This window comes from Engraulis encrasicolus, chromosome 3 (assembly GCF_034702125.1).
Source record: "Engraulis encrasicolus isolate BLACKSEA-1 chromosome 3, IST_EnEncr_1.0, whole genome shotgun sequence".
Lineage (NCBI taxonomy): Eukaryota > Metazoa > Chordata > Actinopteri > Clupeiformes > Engraulidae > Engraulis > Engraulis encrasicolus.
Genome location: NC_085859.1, coordinates 54,862,074 through 54,868,020, shown reverse-complemented (window position 1 = coordinate 54,868,020; position 5,947 = coordinate 54,862,074). Strand labels below are relative to the sequence as shown.

The window sequence follows — 5,947 nt, the reverse complement described above, 5'->3', positions numbered from 1 at the left end:
GTGTTTTGTAAAGACCACCCGTGTTATCACAAAGCTTATAAAGGATGCTGTGCCAACTTTCGCCTGGTCTTCAGATAGCGCATTCAGGCCGACTGAGAACCGTGCTGGAGCCCGTTCCCGCACCTAATCGCGAACCGACCGTCGTGTTCACGCCACAGATATTTGCGTTCGCGAACCGGAAAATTGGTTCGCAATGCGAACCACAAAATACTAGGTTTTTCTCTGCGAACCGTGACGACAGCGTGGTCGTCAGCAGGTTCATCCGGGTAACACAGTCACGTGAGAAAAAAGTTCAGAGCCCGGTATGAACACCGGCGGTTCGCAGACAAACACTTTAGTGCTGAACGTAACTGGTGCGAGCACCGACACCGGCTCCGTTCTGGTCGGCCTGAAAGCCATAAGAGAGGCCAAAGAGGAGAATCATCATTCGCAGACCGAGGTTAGTTTGTTCAGTCAATATTCAACTGACATGTGTTTAGCAACCCTCTAATAATAATAATAATAAACTGAGAATAGTTCGCCATAGGAATAGCCTACATTTAAATTTAGACAAGACTGGAGAATTAATGTGCTGGAGATAATTGCACCGTTCCGCGGTGTCTCATTCAAAATGAATGGCAAAGTAGCATGCTAGCTTTGGCTGTGGGGAGGGTTTTGAACAGGACTGGTCGCGCACGCCGACGCTGTCAGTGTGAAAGGCAGAGAAAAACACGCCTGCTCCTCCCTCCGAGTCCAGTGACTTTTTAATAACTCACTTTTCTAAAGTTTTAACTTGGATTTCTGTCACGTTTAAACGCCACCGCTCCTGGATCTCTCTCTATGCTGTGCCCTGCCTAGTATTTCTGAGTCCCCTGAAATAGGCTGTCTGCATTCTCTTTTTTAATGCACTGGGCCCTTTCTTTCAAATTAGTCAGTTCGTTTCAGATCTTGTCATTTCTGCTATATAGGTGACTGCTCAAGATGTGGCTTCCTGTAGTTCAGAGATAGTTTTCAAAACTGCTTCAAGCTTATGTAGTAGTGTTAAGAATAAACAGGTGTGGAACATATGGCCTATATTTGAATAGTTGTGGGAATAACTGTGGGAACATGGAGCAGCAAGAATATAAGCTGTGGGACCAATGGGCTGTGGGAAACATAGAGCAGCTGACCCCCAACAGGGTCTTCATGGTTGTATGACCTGAATACATTTTCAAAGCGGAGCCACAGGATGCGGACTTCTACTCTTTTCCACTATTAGACGCGCCTTTGTCCTGCACCTGGCCTCAGCGAGGTGGGATGTGCATACTCTTACTTTTATAAAAATGTTGTATATTGACCTAATTCTGTGCATGCTGTCATACAGAGATGATGACCCATTCCTGAAGTTGGACGCCAGAATGCAGGAAGGTGCTGTTTAAGAGCCTAGGTAGGTATTTGCTCTAAAGACATTTGTCTGCCACAATTTAGGAAACACTGTCAAAGTGTGTGAATGGCGAAGACCAGCTTACAATGTTTTCTCTTCTCTTTTCTTTTGTTTCTGTGCTGTGTGGGACATGTTTGACATGTAAATAGACCACTAGGCTAGTTCAGTTGTTGGCGGTGGATTTATGTTGATTATAAATACAAGTTCTTTAGTAGGCTAGTAGGCTAACTAATTAATGCGAGCATGACCTACTGTGTCATGCTAAACAAGCAGGAAGCTGGGCATTCTTGCCGACTCTGAGAACTATAATACAGGCCAAGTCGTCATTGTTATAAGATGGTAATATCATCATCAAATATTTGCCCTGTTGAATGGATGTACGTTTTTGCGTCACATCCTGTTGATGCTAAAATCATGTGCAATGTTACATCAAGATTCATGAACTTGTCAGCAGTGCAGCCAGCCTTCTTTCTATGGCCGTAATGTAATCGTTAACAGCTCTCGAAATGAGCAGACAGCTCAACTGCTTGGTGCATACTCTTACCAATCGGTCTATATTATTCCCTCTTGCATTATTTATTTTCAGGCGGTGGAAGAAGCACTTGCAGGTATGCTACCGACCAGGCTCCTCAACATCAATCCGAGGCGGAAGATGAAACGGGATGAAGCAGTTAGATTGAGGTAAACATCTACACACCCCTGTTCAAATTCCAGGTTTTTGTTATGTAAACAATGACAGAAAACAAACTTAAAGCTTTAAAAGGGAAGAATAGAAAATAAAAAAAACTTCTAGTAGCTCTTTGAGTGCCATGGACTTGAAAACGAGTCTTTTCAGAATGTATGGCTTAGTGCCAAAGACTTTATCAAGTCATTTGCGTTTTTTTATGGGGGGTGGGGCCTAACACGTTGATCTGGTATGTTTTTTGTTCACATGGACTAAGAACTCAATTTTTTATGGCTCTTGAAAAATCACTCAAACGTTGAACGCACTCAATGAGTTAACATTCTTGCATAAATATGCACACCCTTAAGCTAATACCTTGTTGCAGCACCTTTGGCTTCTATCACTGCACTCAGTCTTTTTGGGTAAGAGTCTATCAGCATGGCAAACATAGAAGTGACAATATTTGTACACGTATCTTTGCAAAAAGTACTCCAAATCTGACAGATTGCGAATGCATCTCATCTGCATAGTCCTCCTCAGATTGCCCAACAGATGTTCCGTGTCATACAGGACTGAACTCTCCCACTCCCAGTCCAGGTCTCTGCGGTCTTCTGAAAAGGACAATCTCATCATCCCCCGAGCCAGACTCCGTACTGTTGGTGACAGAGCTTTTTGTGTTGCTGCCCCCACGCTCTGGAACAGTCTACCTCCCAACATACGCCAGGCCCCCACACTGGCTACGTTCAAGAAGCACCTGAAATCACATCTATTCACAGAGGCATATGGACTTTAACTTCACTGGCCCATCCCCTCCCCCTTTATGCCACTACAATGGCCCCTGTGGAACTGTTCTAAATTCCATGACTTAAGCCCCAGTTACAACTGAAGAACGATAATCACATAGCATGATGCTGTCACCTTCATGCTTCACTTTACGCTTGGTGTTACCTTGGCAATGAGGTGTTGTTACCTTTTGTAATTATGTCCAAAATGTTAAACCTCGGTTTCACCTGACCATAATACATCTTCCCACATGCATTTGGGAGATTACAGAAGTATTTTTTGCAAAATGTACTCCACCAAGATTGAACTTTTTGGTCATAATTCGAAAGGGTATATTTGGCACAAAACATCACCCCAATAACACCATACTTTAAGTGAAGGGAGCCTTGTTGGGTGTTGGGTGATCTGAGGAGGACTGACTGTGGGAGATTGCACTCACAGTCTTTCTGATTTGGAGGGCTTTGCAAAGAGGGGTGAACGAATATTGCCATATTAATGTGTGCCATGCTGAGACTCTTACCCACAAAAGACTGTGCTGTAATGAAGGCCAAAGGTGCTGCAACTAAGTATTAATTTAAGGGCGTGTACATTTTTGCATTGCATTGCATTGATTAATATTTCGATTGAAGGAGGGAAAAGCTGTGAATTTATTTGTCTTTCTGTCTTTTTTTTTTACATCACAAAAACCTGACATTTGAAGAGGGGTGTGTAGACTTTTGACAGCCACTGTACATATAGAAATTATGTGTTCATATCACTAACCCTCTTGGTTTAGCATGATAATGAAAAGAACTGTGAGCAAAAATGTGGCTAGCAGAAAACCAGAGTGGTTAGTGACTTGGGAAAACCACTCGCCACTGTGGCCGGAGAGCAAAACATTAATGTCAAAGGGGGGGGGGGGGGGGGGGGGGGGGCTTTCAGTGGACTGTATTATGTGCCAGTGCTTGAGTATTACCTGTTTGATTTCATTTACCAACAATTATAATTATTTTACACTGTCTGTACAAGATGTAGAAAACTACTACTGAGCGACAGTGATATGTCATGTTCTTAATACTGTATATCCTGTCATTACAGACAAGGAGGCCGGAAACTTTGATGACCTCAATGACACTGGCTAGGTGAAGGACATCAAGAAAATGGCATCAGGTCACCAGACATCAGCTCATAATCCACAACGTCATCAACCATTTTGCGCCAAAAATGAAGCCGTTCACATACCATGGCATCCTAAGCAGGTAATTTCATACCTCTCAGTAACCTCAGAATGTTGCTGGTGAAAGACATCCCGTTCAATATCACTATTAACAGAATAAACAAAATCATCACTTCCCATAATTTCTACCACATGTTTCAATAGGCAGCACTACACTACTGTGCAACAGTGAGAGAGAGTGGGCAAGGACAAGTAAAGCGGACCTACACTACAGCAAGACTTTGACACTTCTCCACGTGAGAGGCAGCCATCGCCCCCACCGTTGAGCAGTGTGTACCCAGTACCCCCAAAAGAGGAGATGATCCGACGCCCTCACAGCCGATTCCCAAAATTGTACACAAAAACTCTGTATGGGCAAGTGTGTGTGTATGATATTGTAAAACTTTTCAGTCCATCTTCTATACTATACAATGTATAAATATACATGTGAAAACCTAAATATGCATTAAAAACCATTACTGAGGTTAAGAAATGCATTATAACAAATACATCTGATTCAGGTGTACTGTACATAGAAATGTCTTTATTTGCCACAAATACATCACATCCTGGAAACCTGTACAATGTGTAGATTCAAAGGTCTGCCAGATCTTTGTGATGGCACAGGATTGCAGTGGAACCCAAACATAGCCTATCAACTCCCACGCCATCTCACCAACTGCCGATATGCAGTATGCCTGAATTTCCTGTACAGCAAAGAAATGTAGAGATTGTGCCTTCATCGAGAATAGGTCATTTGGAATCACAACAATTATTCAATTTACTTTGTGCGTGTGGTGTAGCTATTGCTGTTATTATTATGTTACTAGTGACCCATTTAGTTGAGCTCAATAGTCTACATGACATCTCTGCACTTGTGTTACCACTATTGGGATTGGCAGCTCCCTAAATGAAAATGAGAAGAACTTGCCTGGATGAAATGTTATGAACTGTGTGCGTTGTGCTGCTTGCTGAAGTAACATGACACCCACATCACCTTCCAGAAATAAAGTGTATACAGGCTACCTAACCAGAGTCCTAGAGACCTATTGCTGCTGTGTGATGAAATCCAGGCAAAGCCCACCTGCTTTGGCAATTGCTGCAACATGTAAAAAAGGTAGACAGATTAGGCCCCTGTAGATATGGCATGTGTAGATGGATTCACTAAATTCTTTAACCACTTAAATGGCTTGGGTCAGACAAGCTGGGCTGCACACTGACCTCTTCCATGTTGCCCATGTGGTTTCGTTGGCTGTGTGTGACCACCTCCGTACAGGGGCCGCCGATCAGCAACTGAAGGCAGAGTTATTTATTTTTTAAAATGTCTGCACCTTTTTATTAAATATATTGCATTGCACTGGTATTGCATTAAATGTACTAGCCAAGTGACACAAAGAGAGCAGGTAAATACAGTCTATTGATCTGTAGGCCTACCATTTATGTCACTTCTTAAAGATTCAATTATTCAACTCTATATTCGAAGAGGCCGGTATTGCGCTACCATTTTCCATGAACCAGTCAACTTCTGGGAGTCATTGCAGTACTTTGAGAAAGTGATCATACTTTCTAGTAGGGCTGGGCGATTCACCCTGAAAAAAAAATCTAGATTTTTTCATTACCAAACTCGATTCACGATTCACGATTCGATTCAATACCCCCTTCAATGCTCTCTAGGCCCCAACGTGGTGCATGTGTGTGTGTGCGTGTGATAGAGAGAGAGAGAGAGAGAGAGATTGATAGACAGAGAGATTGAGAAGTAGGCTCTGTTTGTGTGGCGGTGCCTCTGGTGTGTGTGAGTGAAGCCTACTCGGACTGGACCAGTTTATATGGACATGGGGTAGCCTATAGTAGGGGTTTTCAAAGTGGGGCCTGGGGACGCCTGGGGGGGCGTGAGAGGATGCCA

The 5,947-nt window shown here is 43.2% G+C and overlaps 1 long non-coding RNA gene across 1 annotated transcript; it reads left to right on the top strand.

The window, feature by feature from the left end:
• The first annotated feature begins 400 nt into the window (after positions 1-400).
• Positions 401-4,709, top strand: LOC134445536 (uncharacterized). Its single transcript, XR_010034289.1, has 5 exons — positions 401-439; positions 1,343-1,405; positions 1,989-2,083; positions 3,927-4,087; positions 4,210-4,709. It is a non-coding gene; the product is annotated as an uncharacterized LOC134445536 (long non-coding RNA).
• The last annotated feature ends 1,238 nt before the right edge of the window (positions 4,710-5,947 follow it).